Source organism: Phyllostomus hastatus, unplaced genomic scaffold (genome assembly GCF_019186645.2).
Source record: "Phyllostomus hastatus isolate PE091 unplaced genomic scaffold, TTU_PhHast_1.1 phas_contig_1, whole genome shotgun sequence".
Lineage (NCBI taxonomy): Eukaryota > Metazoa > Chordata > Mammalia > Chiroptera > Phyllostomidae > Phyllostomus > Phyllostomus hastatus.
This window is the reverse complement of record NW_025333498.1, coordinates 4689701-4707370: the sequence shown is the minus strand read 5'-3', so window position 1 is coordinate 4707370 and position 17670 is coordinate 4689701. Positions and strand designations below refer to the sequence as shown.

At 40.4% G+C, this 17670-nt stretch overlaps 1 protein-coding gene across 2 annotated transcripts in view; it reads left to right on the top strand.

Moving 5' to 3' along the window:
- The first annotated feature begins 3599 nt into the window (after positions 1–3599).
- MFSD6 (major facilitator superfamily domain containing 6) overlaps positions 3600–17670 on the top strand; it is a 66280-nt gene continuing 52209 nt past the window's right edge. The window contains exons 1-2 of one of the 2 annotated variants that reach the window (XM_045855974.1): positions 3600–3918; positions 4389–4516. The gene's annotated coding sequence lies outside the window, so the exon portion shown is untranslated. The remainder of the gene's footprint in view (positions 3919–4388; positions 4517–17670) is intronic. The other variant, XM_045856059.1, reaches the window with a different exon arrangement.

The window sequence follows — 17670 nt, the reverse complement described above, 5'->3', positions numbered from 1 at the left end:
CACAGAACATACCTAGGTTGCAGGTTCCATCCCTGCTCCGGGTACATCTGGGAGGCAACCAGTTGATGTTTCTCTATTGTGTTATTTCTCTCTCTCCATTCCTCTCTCTCTAAAACCAATGGAAAAATGTCCTTGGGTGAAAATTTAAAAAAAAATGTGCCTGGTGCAGAGCCCCAATTCCTACTTCATGCAGAAATGCCCAGGGTGCTATAAAATCACCTCCATCTTTAGCCACACACAAATAGTAGTTTTGTGTGTTGCTGCTCCAGTGTCCTCTGTCAGCCTACAGGAGGACAAGCTCGGCTCACAGAGCATGCTCCTTCAGAAGGAAGCAGCACTCAAGGCAACCTGAGTCAAGATGAGTGGGGAACCATCCCAATGAACACATTTTGGATTTGAAGAAGGAGGAGGGGGAGGGGCTGGAGGGAGGAGGAGAAGGAAGAGAAAAAGGAACACCTAGAACAAAACTTGAGCGGAGCATCAAAGGGGAGTAGCCAGAGAGGAAGAGCAACCCAAGGCTTGCGGGTCACAGAAGCCAGAGGAAGAGAATGTTTCGAGAGATGGGGTGGGGGGCTGGGCATCAATGGTGTCCAATGAGGCTGACAGAGAGGGAAAAGTGGAAGATATCGTTTTCATAAAAATAAAACCTCTACCCTTTCATATGTGAACATGCATGTTTGTAATCATTTACATGAGCAAGCATGAATAGGATGGTTAAGAGCCAGAGCCCTGGAGCTAGGCCAGCTAGGTTTAAATGCAGATTCCATCACTTATGAGGAGTATGACCTTTGTGAAGGTATTTCACGTTTACAGGCATCAGTTTCCTCATTTGTAAACTGGTATAACAGTACCTGTGCGTATGTGATCATTGTAAGGATTAAATGAATCAACATATGGAAAGTGCTTTGAACAGTGGCTGGCACAGGGTAAATCCCATATAAGTGTTAGTGCTATTGTTCTTATTATTACCTACAGTAATGTGTTTGTTTATGTAAGAATAATCCATTCTGGCCTTGACTGTGTAACCCAGCTGGTTAGAGTGTTGTCTCAATATGCCAAGGTTGTGGGTTCGATTCCTGGTCAGGGTACAATACAAGACTCAACCAATGAATGCATAAGTAAGTGGAAAACCAAATCAATGGTTCTCTCACCCTTCCTCTCTCTCTCAGAAAAAAAATGATAAAAACAATCCATTCTGCCAAAGGAGATAAGAAAAACAAACATCACAAGGAGAAATGAAGCAAGTCGAAGCAAGTAGTTTGTGAGATAAAGTAAGTAGTGCATATATGAGCTGAACATAAAGAAGAAGGTTGGAAAGTCCAACTAGTCAACAAATATTCTTGATTCAGTAAATATTCATGAAGAATATCCGGCACTCAATGTTCACCAGGAAGGCTTAAAATGACCACTCACTGGGGACACACCTACACATCTGTTCTCTACTAAGAACTGCAGATGAAATCCATGAGTAGTTTAGCTACTCATGAGGCTAAATGGTGAGCTAGAACTGTGGTCAAGTATGCTTGCTCATGTCTCTCAGCAGGGAAAGCAAGTGTTGGCTCTGGCACCAGGCACCCTCTGTTTGCCAAGTCTCCTTACTCAACCTCAACTCTGGACCTTGTAACCACACCATTAGCATAGGGAAGGCTGATATAGTAGAGAGAGAAGAGAGAGAGTGGGGCAAGGGAGAGGGAAAGAGGGAGAAGGGAAGAGAGAAACACACAGGCTCTATGCATAGACCATAAAATATGCCACCTGCGGTACCTTAGCTATCCTGTGTTGTTAATCTACCCTCTCCCCCCTACCCCCCGCTTCTTATTCTGCATTTTAAGTGGATTCAATAAGCCACATGATTTCAACATCTTAATTTTCTCTTTGAGTCTTTCTGTCAATGACCTCTGGGATAGCCTGTCACACTCACCAGTTACCTCACAGTGGGCGGGAGATTCTGGAGAAGTGGCAAATCACTTTTTCTTTATACAAGTTTGCACCTTCTCCTTAGTTATTACTGAAAAGAGACTGCCAGGAAAAAAAATCATGACCTAACAAGGTCAATTAAAATACTTTCTGTTATGCTGACCCTTGAGGCCATCCTGTCTTATTTGAAACAGTGTGTCACCAGCTTCACTCTAGGAAAATTTGGCTTCACTTTTCAACATGGAGTTTCCTTTGAGCAGTTGTAAGTCAAGAACTGCCTTTGCCCCTCACCTGCCCCCACCCCTTCCACATGCAGGACAGACCTGACTCCTGTTAGACCTAGCTTCTGTTTTTCTTCTTCTTTTTTAAAAAGTTGCTTCATTAATGTCTGGACAGGTAAGAAGAATGGTACTTCTATCGTGACAGCTCCTAACTGGGTCTTTAGAAGCTGTTGTTTCAGATAACACAGTGGGGAGCTGACGCAAGGCCACCCCAGACCAAAATCTGTCATTCTCTGAGTCCAACAGCCACCTTCACCTCTTTCCTTTGAAACAATAGCACTCACAACCTTTGTTTTGCTTTGATCAGTATTGCAAGTGGATTTATAGCAAGACTAATGTAGCTTAAACTTCAGGGACCCTTCCTAAACTCCAGGAGGGCGCCAGTGCCACTTGGTATTTGTGATTTTGTTTTATTCTTCCTAAAGGGGGACCTCAAATCCTAAAGCTTCAGGGACTATAAAGCACTCATCAATATGATTTCATGGTTAAAAGCTTAAACCCCGGAGATAAAAGGAGGGCTACTCTCCCTTTTACTGTTTAGTAATTTTGGTAGGTCACATTAAATTTCAGCCTCCGTTTTCTCAGCTGTAAAATGGGAATATCACCTATACTTTAGGCTTATGGTAAAGCTTCACTAGTGCTGCACATATAAGTAAGATATGTCCATAAATGTTTACTGCCCTTATTAGTGTTGTTGTTATCGCCAGAACAAGACCATAAGTTTCCTGAGAACAGGACCTGGCATCCCTGAAGCCCATTAGAAACACACAAAAAATATCTGCTGAGGGAACGATACCTTTCACAAACACCTTCATCTCCCCACTTCTGTCTAACCAGAAATACAACTTTACGTTCTTAGTGCAACACACACGGTTAACTCCTCAGCAAGGCGCCAGGCAGATACACCCAGAAGCACCTTCTCAGTTTGAAAGGGCGCCTCAGCCTCAGTGTATCGCCTTCCCGGTGAGTCCTGAAACCCCTGTTGTTTGTCGCCCGACCCCGCCCATATCCTCTCTCCCGTGTCAACTGAGGACAGTCTGCCAAGGCCGATACTAGAGACACTGAGGTAACGCATTAATAGCGTTAGCACTGTGCTTGGCCTTAATAAGCGCTTAATAAACGTCTGCTACAATTATTATTACAATTCCCAGGGAGTTGAGGAGGCCCTCAACTCCCTGCTCCTCCCTCCTCCACCCTACCCCCAGAGCGAGGCCTGCTTCGTTTCCCCGGCACGCGGGTCTCAGCCAGGAGCCGGGTGGGGTGCGGGGAGAGCATCTCGCGGTCCGGTTTCCCCTCTTTAGAAGGCATCCCCAGCAGGGCTGGGTCCTGACGTCCCCGGGGGCCGCTGGGGCGGGCGCTAGGCCGGGAGGAGCGGCCGCCGACGCACCCGCCGCAGGAGGCGGAGCGCTGCACCTGGCGGTGGGTCCTCGGAACTCGGCCCAGAAACGGGTCCAGCCGGTAGCAAGCGGTGGAGGCCCGGCGGGAGGAGAACAGCAAGGAGGAACGTCGCGGGGGTGCGTGCGACAGCTCCCCGCTCGCGATCGCCCCACCCGGACCGCATCCCTCGGCCGCGCCCCGCCCGCCGCAGCCCCCAGGGAGCCGGAGATGGTGCGCGCCGCCCGGACCGCAGCCACCCGGGCGCCCCTAGTTGCCGCCCCGCGCCAGGGGGAGATGGCTCCCCGAGCCCCGTTCAGCTGAGCGCCGCCTCCGCTTGCAGCAGGTGAGTCCGGGCCCGGCGCTCGGGGAGGGAACGCGCTCCGCGCCCGCGGCCGGGCAGCTCCACCCTGGCCTCCCCTGCGGGGGACCCGCAGGGCTGCAGGACTGGTAGCCCCCCACTCGGCGCTACACGCACACCTGCTTTCGGGAGAGAGGGCGTTAGAAGAGGGGCCCTGAGACAGGCCGTGCGCGGGTGTCTCCGTTTCCCGTCCCACTGGCCCACCGCGCCCTCCCCGCCCCCCCCCCCCCCCGGCTTCCCTGTCTGTTGTCATCTTTGCCGGGTGCTGGGGGCCACACAGCCGGCACCCCCTGCGCTCTGGGCGCAGGCAGCACTTCCGTAAACGTAACTGGAGTCGGGAAAATAAAGACGCTGCTCGCGGGAGCCCTCCCGGGGCTCCCAAAGCACCAGGGGAGGGGGCTGGGTGGGTGGGGACTGAGGGCTGGGCCCCAGTGACCCGGCCCTTCTTGGTCCAGGCCCGCTCGCGCCCTTGGGGTAAACATCCTTGGGAGAAAGGAGTCAAGACTCACCAGACAGCCCCAGTGACAAGGACGTGGCCACTAGTGTGTCAAGAGGAGGAAACTGACAGCGTCTGCTTCCTCAGGTGAATAAATACCAAAACAATATCCCTTCCCCTGCCTGATACCACCCTAGAAGAAATCCCCCACTTCATGCTTCTTCAGCTTGGTGTAACATGTCCTTAGAGACCTTTTGGGATAGTGATGGGGGTTACCAGTCTTCTGGGTCCCATTTATTCCCTAAACAGCCCCTTGTAAACTTAAGTAGGATGGCGAGAGAGTCCAAATGCACTTCCTCCTTCATTTATCCTAACCCCTCCTGGACAGACAGGTGGATTAATTACCCCAAGGCTGGTACACGGTGCATTCTGACCCTCCCACACACATTGGCAACTGCAAACCTTTCCTTTCGTCCAAAAATATTTAATAAACACCTTCCTGAGCTACTGGAACAGATAAAACCTTGCTGATTAGTTGGAGGAAAGAACCCAAAATTAAAGAGTTGAGGTTCTTATCCCAGCTGCTGTCTAAATAGTTGTTTGTCGGTGGGCCTGTCACATGTGCCTGAGCCTCAGTTTTCTCTTTGTAAAAGGAGATGGTTGGATAGTATAGTGGCCAAATTTTCCCCAAACTATTCTAGAAGTTTAGGATTTTGTGGAAATCTAAAACCTCAATCTAATCTAAATCTTCGGTATGGATGAATAAAAATGGTAGGTGGACATACAGTTGACCAACCACAGGTGATGAAAACAGATGTGTATTTGGTAGATCCATAGTGTCTGCAGAGCATCCCTTCCCCAAGACATGGCCGCTAGCCAGCTAATGGGGTATGCATCATTGATGGCCTTGTTAAGTAAAAGGAGAGGATAGGAAGCCTGGTCATTGGGAAGGTTGGCTTTTGACACCTTAAGCTGCTGGTCATCAGCAGACATGGAAGGTATTTTCAGTTATTTAGTGGTCGTCAGATGGTGTGCCACAAGTTTTAAGTAAAATTGAGGATTGCATAGCAAGCAGAAGGCTGGGACATTGCTAATGAGCCCAGTGCAAGATAACTCTGGGAAAGTAGAAGGAGAGAGGATCGTATTTCAGTAATTCATTAAAGCTGCTAAGCATGTTTATAGTAATTAACTTTTAAGGTACTTTATGTATCTATACAAATAAGGTAAATATAAAAATATGAAGGCAAACTAAAACAAAGGTAAACAAAATAGAAAGGTTTGCAGGTATAAGGTACTGAATCATCATCTATCATATATCATTTTTGGATTATTAACCATAATAAAGCACTTTTGGGGCACTTACTGTGTTCAAGACACCATCTTAAACACCTGCTTTCTAAATATCTGTGAGTCTTTCCCCCAGTTTGTTGATGTTGAAAAGGAAGCCTAGAAGGAAGGAATGGTTAAGGAACTTAAAACACACCATCAGTAAGAGGTGGAGTTGCATAGGACCCCTTGTTTCTGGCTCCAAAGCCCAGGAAATTTCCACATTGTATCCCTCCCTATTTAGAACTCATTAAGCCTCACCACCTACACAGGTGCCATCCTTTGCTTCTTATCTTTGAAGATTAATCTCATTTCAACATACTTATATATTAATGCATATGTGTGTTTACCCATTTGTTATCACCATTTTTTTAGGTGGAAAGTGAGTGTAAAAACTAATATAACCAAAGATATATTTAATTTTAGGCTGACATGATTTGTTGTTTTGCTTGTTTTCATATTCAGTAAATTTTGCTTTAGCAATCTCATTGTAGGGGAAAGAAATGCAATAATGTTAATGTGTCTGTTAGCTGCTCTGGTATATTATCTTGAGAAAAATCAAGATACAGTAAGTGAAAAAAGGAAATTGCAGAAGAGATGTGTAGTATGCACATACTTAAACCTGCATACAGCCATACGTACACCTCATCATCCCCAGACTGTTGACTGTGGCTACCTGAAGGAAGGGGATAAGATGAAGAGAAGAGGGCGCTTTTACTTTTTACCTTATAAAATTAGGTTTGTGCTTTTAAAAAAATTGCAACAAGCACATAGTATTTTATTATATAAACTAAAAATAAACAAAAGAAAAAGTAGAGTCACCTCATACAAACCCAAAATAAGAAAAAAAATGGAGCACCTAAATTCTGTAATGTTAGGAAAGTGAAATGAGACTTGGAGATCAAAGAGCAAGGTGGTGTTCTAGGGATTGGAGGTGTTGGAGCAAAGGGTGAAGAGTCTTAGATGACTGACTTTTTACCTTTTCTAGCAGTATCTGTAGCTTATTCTACACACCCTCATTTTTCCTCCTCAGTAAGAATGCTTTGATGCACTCACAAATTTATCTGCTAGTGCGGGGCAATAAGAATCTCTTCTGGTCTTGCTAGTTGGTGGGGGTTGTCTACGGAAACATGATTGTTCTTTAGGTAGGAGGCAGGAGGAGGAGAGGTCAATTTACTTGCTGTGTCATTTAATGAAATTATAGCATTTGGATGACTTCTGGTGTAATTATCTTTAATATTTAGTAATTAGTAACATAATTTCAGGAGAAGCAAGATATCAAGTTTTTCTTATTTGATGTGCATCTATAGTTATGATATACAGTCCCACAGTTCTGCTCAGTTGCAGAACATTGCAATGACAAAAGTCATTGCAATGGCTTTTTGTTAATATTACATAAAATCCTTAAAAATTAATACATTTCCCTGCTCACACGTAGAAATCCAGAGGCAAATATATTCATACCTTTCAGGAGCAAGAAAATACTTTTCTTGGTGTTTTGTACTTGAAGGGAATCTGAATAAGATTAGTTTATTTTACATTTTTTTAATCCTCACACAAGGATATGTTTGATTTTTTTTTCTTTAGAGAGAGAGGAAGGGAGAGAGAAAGAGAGAGAAACATCGATATAAGAGAGGAAGTTCAGTCAGTTGCCTCTGTACATGCCCAGATTGGGGACTGAACCCACAGCCTAGGTATGTGCTCTGACTGGGAATCAAACCCACAGCCTTTTGGTATATGGGACAATGCTCCAAACAACTGGTAGCCACCCAGCCAGGGCCAGGTTAGTTTATTTTAAATATGATACACAGCCCTGAGGAAATGGGAACTGTAAAATTATTTTGCAGGAGGGATATTCTGACAATTTTAGGTGCCATCCAACATTTTGTTTAAGGTTCTGGTTATGTTTAGGACAGAAGGAAATCTCAGCCTTTCGATTTAAGAAGCTCTGTTGCTCAACAGCTTCTCTTTAAACCTTGAAATCAAGGGCAAAATCCTTCCCTATTACTCAGCCAGTTTAAGTAAAACTTTTTCCTTCAAAGCAAAACAAATGTGGCATTTCCCAAGGCACAGCATTTTGGATTCCTGGAAAAGGCAAACATACATCTGATGTGAATTATATGTGTGACAATGAAAACATCCTAATGTCTCCATTAAGAACATTCCATCTGGGTATAATTCCTCAGTGGTTAATTAACATTAGCTGTCTGTGACCATTTACTGTATTTTACTAGCGTTTTGGAAGGTGAAAAGGGCCTGTGTCAGCCCGATTGGTTGTCCTAAATCCTGAATGACGAGTTACTACTACTACTTAGCCCTGCTTTTGGATTTGAGTAACATTTGCTTTGTAGCTGGTTTTTGCTTTCCATATTTAGGAGATAGTTATTCATTACTTTGTAATATGGCATTGTCTAAATTGAGATGGTTGGGCAGGCAGCTTTTGGAAACTAGCGGAGTCATTTGCTAAGACAAGGCTTTATTGGTGTGGAGGCCAAAACAGAAAACCAAACCAAACCAAAACAAGTAAGAAAACAAATGTAAGACACCTAAACCGTGAGCCTGTATGTTAATGTATGTCTGCTATGGGTATAACAACGTTGGTTGTTAGTTTGTGGCTCCAAATAGCACACAAGCACATGTGTACTCTACCTCAGCACCCACAAAAACTGCCCCCGGCTGTATTTTAAGTATTTTAAGTACCCTCCATCTGCAAATGTGGCTGCACTATGGACGTGCAGGTGATGGTGTTGAAGGGATGCTAAGATTTGGAAATGTGAATGAGAACTCTGTATTACCTGGTGACCAGGTGTGCTTTTGCATTTTAGGATGTGTGGGGTGGAATGAAAAATAAGGGGGCAGCCTAGGCTCTTAGAAAAACCATATTCCAGAGGTGTGAAATGGGGTTGAGTCAAGGATGGTGAGACACCTTTTGTAACATTTGTTCTGGTGTGCACTTGAGAAGTGGAGACATTCGGGGAACATTCTACAAGTAGAAAACAGGAAAGTCCAACTTTGAATGACTGTGAGGAAGTGTTCTGATCTGAGAACAAGAGTGGGACTGAGGGGTGAGAGGGAGACAGACATCGTGAGTCAGCAGTGTCCAGAGGGAGCTTTGGTGTGGCTTTACAGAGCATAAAAGGAGAACTAGAAAGAAGAACTGATGTTGTCTCAGCAAGCCTGATTTGTGGGTTAACTGTGCCAAGGGAAAGTGAGTGAGGAGGCTGGGCTGGTGGTTAGCTCCCCGGTTACTGGAGACACCTCCATTGCACAGCCAGGTGCGATGAAGAGCACAGACGTGGCCAGCAGAGGCCAGGACTCCTGGAGGAACTCTGAGCCCCAGCACAGTGGAGGAGTAGGTCCTTATGAACTTTGTGAAGCCACTGCTTGTAGCTGCTCTGGGAACTTTTCGGGACTACGTTAAAGTGGAATACCCTTGGGCCCAAGATAAGCAAGGTCTCTCTCAACAGAGCAAAGCCCGAAGCCCACACATTAAACACATAAAGCAGGACCATACAAAGTGGCATGCACACTGTCTGACTTTTTAAGAAATGCACTAGTCTTGTTCAGCATAGGCAAGCTTCTGTAGCTATTATGGAGTGCCTTTATTCTATTTCAAAATAATACCTGTGGAGTCGGTTTCTCATATACAAATGGAACCCAAACTCACTTTTATGGGGCAGTTTGAATAAAAGTCTCTATTGTTAAACTTTCAAAATGGCAAAAATGACACACATTTTAATTTTCTTTCCTATATAATGAGGTTCCCTGTATTTTGAAGGTATAATCTTGTTAAAGAATGTCTCACAGCCCTGTAACCGGTTCCTTCAGTTGCAGGTTAAGCAGACTTCAATTTAGCAACTCCTCAAGACCTTTCAGGAACTCCAGGATCAAGGGTGTCCCCATTGTCACTCATGGGCCTTGTATTTAAAACAGTGCTTTGCAGCAAATTGATGTTTCTCTCTCACACTAATGTCTGTCTGTCTCTCTCTCTGCTTCCCTCCCCCCTTCCCATTCCTCTCTCTCTAAAAGCAATGACAAAAGGTCCTCAGATGAGGATAAAAAAGATGAAAACAGTGCTTTTTAAAACACAGGCATACCTCAGAGATATTGCTGGTTCAGTTCTAGACCACCACAGTAAAGTGAGTATCACAAGAAAGCACATCTGCCTCTCTTTCTTTTTTGTTTGTTTTTTTTGCTGGTGGAGGGTCTTGCCTTCAATTTATAAAACAAACAAACAAAGAAAAAAACAAAAACAGAGGGATGCCTGCTGTATGTATTTTCAAAGTGATAAAATGTTCATTGAAAAAAAAAATCCAGTAAAGTATAAGAAAAAAAGTAACTCCTCTAATTTTACTTCTCAGAGATAACCCCTAGTAACATTTTGGTATTATTTTCTTCAAGTCTGTTTCTAAAATGTGTTTAGTATGAAGTATATAGACTTACAAATATAAACGCTTATAATACATAGAAGTTTGCATCCTGCTTTTCTTTCACTTAATGTGATGCATAGAGTGTGAATATCCCCCCATATTCTGTTAATTCTTTTAAGTTAAGTTCTTTTAAGTTCTATTAATTAAGTCCTATTCTTCTATCCCATGGATATAAGGTTCTATTTTTCTCTCATATGGATATAACATAACTGTTCCTATTACTCACTGCTTACTTTGTTTAATTTATGAAAACTACTGAAATAAACATGGTTAAACTTAAATCTTTGTCTTCTAAAAAGTTTATACTTCTGTTCTCAGTTAATCAAAGTACCTATCAATCTTCATCCTAACATCATTGAATATTTTCATTTTCAAAAGTACTGGTATGGCATTTATATTAAATCTTTTGCCTTTCATGAGCTATGTAATGAATATTTTTTCTCAAAGAAATTGATAGCACTTGGTAACTCTCAACTTCTTAGAGTCCTAACAGCATATGAAGTAAAACAATTTTAGATTATGTAAACTGGAATGTGCTTAGGATATAAATTATTATTTTAAACTAAGGTGTATTTAGGGGATATAAATAAAAATAACTGATGGCAACTACAGATCTATAGAAAAACATATTTTAAACCTTGAGGTCTATATTTTGATGTAACTGTAAACTCTTAAAAGATGTGTCTGAGAAAGAAGCATCTTTAAATTTCTGTTTTAAATGACTTGTTTATGGATAGATTATAGTTTCTTCAAACCTCTTAACTTCTTCTGGGTCTAATAGTATTGGAATAGCCAAATAATAATAAACAAGCATTATCAATCACTTACAAATATAGTATTATGTCACATATATAATACATGTATTAGTGCTGTAACTTAATGTTATATTACTAATACCTGGAGTTGTGTTTTTATTTCTCATTATAATTTTTATTTTTCCACCATCTACTTTTCCTGTGTTCCTAGTGCTTTTAAATCTTGGACCTATAGTCCTACAGTAATTGTATTTCCCTAAGTCCTATTCTGGAAAGATCTGAAAAAAAAAAAACTGTGTATGTGTGTCTATGTGTATAAAACAGGGATTCCATAACCAGGGTTAAAAATGAACCTAAAAACATTTCAAAGATTTTATTTAGTTATTTTTAGAGAGGGGGAAGGGCAGGAGAAAGAGAGGGAGAGAAACATCAATGTGAGACAGAAACATCAATCAGTTGCCTCTCCTATACATCCCAACTGGGGACCGGGCCCACAACCCAGGCACATGCCCTGACCAGGAATCCACCTGGTGATCTTTCTCTTTGTCAGATGATGCCCACCCCACTGGGCTACACTGGTCAGGGCCCAAAAGACATTTTAATAGAATTGGAATGTCTTTCTTTTTTTTTTTACCAAAATATATTCTATATAAATTGCTTCCAAACATAAGCAGCAATAATTTATTGAGGAAAACCTTTCTGTAAAACCTTTGGCCCTTGCTGGGGCTGACCAGGTTTCATCCGTCCCTCTTTCTCTGCTCTGCTCACCCTGTACCTCTTGTGTTTGAAAATACCATTTCAATGTTGATAGATTTCCCAGGCTCCCTCATGAAAATAGTTGCAGTTGTAGGGTCCCCCATCAGAGAAAATGCATAAAGATGGAAAACTAATAAGAATTGCATTAACATTTATTAGAGAAGTAAATGTATGGTGGTAGCATCAATATCTGAAAGTGAGTAGAATGCATATGTGTTATATATGTCACACACACACACACACACACACACACACAGAGTTTTCAAAGACTGGAACAGGTTGCAGCCGTTGCCCTGGAGGAAGCAGGTGGCTGGTGATGCCACGCCCACTGCCCTGGCTCTTGGCTGGAGGGAAGTGAGTAGGGAAGCTCTGGGTAGGCCTGTTTTGGGAGATGTGTTACTGGCACCCCAGATTAAAAAGTAGAAAGGATTTCCTTTGAAAAGGAAATGAACCTTTAGGTTCTTTTAGTACTCCTGGTCCAGTAATCTGGGTACTACCACTATTTACAATATTCTTTCAGTGGGGATATGGTTTCTAAGCTTTAGCAATTGAAGTACAGTTAATACTGAAAGCTCAGCCTGTTTTATCAGTTTGGTTATCCTGAACAATTTCATTGCCCTATCTGGCTGTTATTGCTCACTGTTTAGAGAGAGATGACTATGGATTGGTTCTGTTTTTACAAAGCTTCTAACCTCCTTAAATTACTACATTGTTTTCCTTCTTGGCAAATAAATGCAGAGTATCATTAGTAGCATATTAAATTAATTTCTCTTCATGTTTAGAACATCTAGTGGATATTTTGGTTGGAGAAACAAGATATAATTTTTAAAAAACAGTTTTTTCATGCTGTAATTTGAACTGTTACTTGTTCTTCGCATGAGCTTGTTTTAAGACAGGAAATTGATTTGAGAGGTAGGAGGAAATGAGGTTTTGGGGCCTGCTTCAGGTTTCATCATAAGCTACTGGCACAATATTTAATCAGAAGCACAAAACTAATAAATAGGAATCTACTTCCATCATGGTTGATAAGGTCTAAGGACCTAAATTACAAAATTTTTATTGATATTTAATTTCACAAAGTGAAAGCAAAATTCACTTGGCTTTTATTACTGAAGCCATGTTTAGGGTTAAAGGTTATTCTTCCTTCCCCTTTAAGAGATTAAAATAATTTGTTCCTTTTACCCTCGTAGCAGGTTGAAGGGAAATATGTTAGAGAGGATTTCAGCTCTTGTTATTCACATTTATTGTATTACAAATAACTGTTCCTACAGGGGAGTATATTTCAAATGAATAGTTATTTCTTGTCTGGAGATAATTATCATTCCAGCCCATAATCCAGCACTGTGTTTTCTAGTGAGCCAGTGCCCCCCGCCCCTTACTAGGCCGTGGACAAGGAAATGGGTATGGACATAAATCATGGCCATTGATGGATAAAATTCTAGCCTACTTCACAGGTGGTGCCAGAGAATTCTAGAACACTAATTGGGAAGAATGCTTTAGAATACTTATAAAATAAGGCCCAGGCTTTTAATGAAATAGTCAAAACCATAACCACAACCAATAACAAATGTTCATCTATTAGCAAATTTAAATCTGAGTTAGAAAAATGCTTTTTTTATACATTATTTCTTTTTAGCCTATGGAACCCCTCTGTGAGTCAGTTGACTTGGATTTGTGTTTTTATCCCCATTTTACAAAAAAGAGACTAAAAGAGACACTGATTTGTCAAAGCCAAGAGAGCAACTGCAGCTTCTCTCTGTACTTCTTAAAGTTAATCTCCGGCCACATTAAACGTCAGTAAAACCATATATATATATGGTTTTGAATATATATATGATGAATATATATATATTCATCAGATGCTTGTCAAAAATAACCAATATTTATTGAGAGCTTACAAGAGTACAGGGCAATACCCTAAGTACTAGGTTCCTCCCTGAAGGAGTATATAGTCTACTTGGGCAGATAGGAAATACATATAAAAAGAGCAGTAAAATTACCCATAAATCCTGTAACAGCTTACGTGTGAGAGCACTCTCCAGAAGTAGAGGAGAGGGTGAGGAAAATATTGTAAATTTATTATATTTCTAGGTGTTATAAAGATTGCATTAGATATAATCAATAAATTACTGTCTAAAGTTTTATCATAGGATATTAGTATTCACAGTTAGTGTTAAAATAAAAGGTCAAATATTAGGACATCCTTAGTAGGGGATGCAGTAGTAGCAAAACCCTGCCAATCTGTTTTCCACACTGATGTTATTATGATCTTTGTAAAATACAAATGTGATCATTTTAGTTTCCAGTTTAATTCTCTTCAGTGGCTCCCCATCGGGCTCAAAATAAATAATACCTGTGAGTTCTTATATATATCAGGCACTGTACTAAGTAAGAGGTCAACATGCATTATGCCTTTTCATCCTCACAGCTACCCTAATGGAAAAGTATTACATTCATCATTTTGTAGATGAAGATTTGGAGAAGTTAATAGTTTTTCCAAGGCCTGGTCACAGAGCTGCTCAGTGACAGATCTAGGATTCCAGTCTCTGCCAGCCTCTCCTCCCCTACTCAATAACCCCTTAGTGATGTGTAGGAGGCCCTTCTCAATCAGGCCCTCACCTGTTCCTCCTCCTGGGGCTGACTCTTACTCACCCTTTAAGACTCCCTTAAGGCCCCATCCCAGAGACTCCTGTGTTACCTGGGCTGCTCCATTTCACCAATGTAAATGTAAACAGAACTCGACAGCAGCATTAACAACCATTATTCCTCCCAAATTTGGGGGAAAAAAAGTGCATCTTATAGTTTGAAAAATAAGTACTTTATCCAGCATATACATATTTTTACTGCTCTTCACATTTGTTCTGTCAATCCTTATGGCAAATTAAATGTAATCTAAGTCAGCCAATGCATGCCCTACTTTGGTACATATTTTACTTTTATTAAAATACAAAGATTTTGGGGGTTTATTTCTTTTTGCCCTGATCCTATGATTGCACAGATGACTAGAATCACCCTTCATTTTTGTTTCTATGTTTATAATATGACTATTTCAGTTTCTTTTCATCCAAATCTAAATATGACCTGAAAATACGAGGTCCAAACATTAATGTCCCGAATTGAAACTGAAAGATTTGTTTGTATTTTTAGATTTGAAATTCATATTAAAGTAACTGAATGTGACATTCATATAAAAGGTACTGAATGTTATATTACAGGGAAGTTTCTTTAACTATTTTGCATTTGTCAATACTTCAAGAACTACTTAAAATCTGGACTCACATAACAAGACAAACCTTATATAACCTTATGGTAATCAAAAATCATTTCAGCTATGGCTGGTGTGGCTCAGTTGATTGGAGTGTCATCTGGTAATGGAAGGGTTGTGGGTTTGATTCCTGGTCAGGGTACCTACCTGGGTTGCAGGTTCAATGCTTGGTCTGGGTGTGTTCAATCCAGTCCAAGTGGGTGCAGTGCCCAGTCTGGCATGTGTGGGAGGTAACCAGTCAATGCTTCTCTCTTCATTGATGTTCTCTCTCTCTAAAGGCAAAGAAAAAAAATGTCCTTGAGTGAGGGTAAAAATATAATCAATAAATAAATAATTTCAATAAGTCAGAGAGGAAATAATGGTTTGGAAGAAAGTTACCCATAAAGGCTCAAGTCAACATTAATAATATATTTTGTAGCTTTAAATTAGCATTTGGACATCGGTTCTTCATCATCACTAGACAATTCAGGGACTTATGCCCTTTTAAGAAGACTTTGTCTCCTTCTCTGACCTACCTGATAAAGTCTCTGTTGATTTATGGAGGATAATTAATTACAGGCCACCTGATTAGAATTCATGCAGTCATAATTCATTCTGTAAATTCCAAAAACCATTTTTAGTCTGTGAAAGAAGGGTCCTATTATTGCCTTTTAATTATTATCTTTTATAAAGACAAAACTTAAATAATTGTTTTCCTTAATAATTTAAGAAACATATTTCTTTTTTAGTTTGGATTTTTAAAAAATCAGAGCATGCATATAAAAAGATTTTTAAAAATAAAAAAAAAAATTCTATGCCTTTTTTCCTCATTTTCCCTCCCAGAGGCAACTACTTTCTCTGCCATTTAGGTAGTTATTTTACTATTCACTTGTATGTTTCTAAATAAAATGCTTGTATTCTTAAGTCTTGATTTTTAAATGTAGGCCTTATCTATTGTCTTTCCATTTATGAGAGGCATGAAGTTAACTCTCGTTCCTGTCCCAGCTCTGTGACCATTTAACCATCTCATTTCTCTGTCTTTCCAGTGTGATCGTATGATAATTTTGGTTAGTTCGGTACTCATTATTTACATTAATGACTATGTAATCATAGTTGAGACATGTAGTAAACTATGATTATTTTTCTCTTCCTGTGTAACTTTTTCTTTTCTTGTAGTGTTTTATTTAATTAACTTTCTCAGTATTTATCACTGATTCATCTCCAAACTCTTCACCAGTTGTCTGAATTTCTCCATAGGATGTTCAGACGTATTGGTATTCTGCCAGTGTCACGTTGCTGAGAGAGTCTCCGGGAACCTTCAGACCTGCCCCAGCCAGGCTGGTTGACCCTAGTGTCGGGTGTGCAGTGGGTGTCCTGGGACCTCCAGTCACCATTGTGCCCATATTCCCTTTGCCTTGCTCCCACGTTAGATCTTTTATTTCCTATATCCCATGTCTTATTCTCTTGGTTTATGCTTGTATTTGGTGGAGCACAACCTGAGAAAGGCTATAGGAGAGGTAAATGTTTTGAGAAAATGCATATGTAAAATGGCTTTATTTCACCATAAACACAAATGATTATTTAGCTGGGTATAGCTTCCAGTGTTATTGCTGAGAAACCTGAAGCCATTCTGGTTCCTGATCCTTAATTTGTGAGGTCATCTATTCGTCTCAGTGTTCTGAAGTTCTGGCGACGTGCTTTGGTTTGGGTCATTTTTGTCCATTGTGTTGGGGACTTGGTGGATCATTTCAGGCAGACAACTCATCTCTCTTTCAGTTCTGCAAAATTTTCTTGAATTTAAAAAATTTTCTTTCTCTTAATTTTCTCTTCTTGAAGTTGCTATATTTTAGATACTTAACTTTCTGGGTGATCTTATAGTTGTCTTATGTTTTCTCTCATACTTTCATCTGTTCTTTTTTTCTTCTTCATATTCAAAGTTCTTAATATCATTTTTTGTTGAAGAATATTATCATTCAGTGACTTTTTACAAAGTAAACACATCATATAATAAAGCCCTTTACTGTGTTGATTGTTCCAATTCATGAACATGATATGTCTCTCCATTTGTTTAGACCTTTGATTTCTTTTGTCAGCGTGTTATAGTTTTCAACATACAGTCCTGTACATTTTGTTAATTTATAATGAATTCTTTATAACGAATTTATAATGAATTCTTGTAAGTGGTATTATATTTTAAAATTTGGTGTCCACATGTTCATGTAGAAACACAATTGATTCTTTTGTGTGTTTATCTTGTATCCTATGAACTTGTTGAACTTACTGACTTTAGATTTTGGAGATTTCTTGGGATTTCCTACATTGACAGTCATTTCCAGGAAGGACAGTTTATATCTTCCTTTGGATCTGCATGACTTTTGTGTCCTCTTCTTTCCTTATAGCACTGACTAGAACTTCCAGTACTATGTGGCAGAAAGTGGTGAGAACAGGTAGTCTTGCCTTCTTCCTTATACAGAGAAAAAGCATTCAGTGCATAGTCTTTTACCATTAAGTGTAATGTTATTTGATGTTTGCAGGTGATTTTCATCAAGGTGATGTTCCTGTCTCTTCCTGTTTGTCTGACACTTTTCATGAATGAGTGTTTAATTTTGTCAAATTCTGTTTAGCCATCGGTTGATCATATTTTTTCCTCTTCAGCATTTTAATATGATAGATTACATTCATTTTCAAATATTGTAACTTGGAATATATCCAACTTGGTCATAGTGTACAATTCTTTTTACATATTGGTAAATATTCTTTCTAATATGTTGCTAGGGATTTTTGAATCTG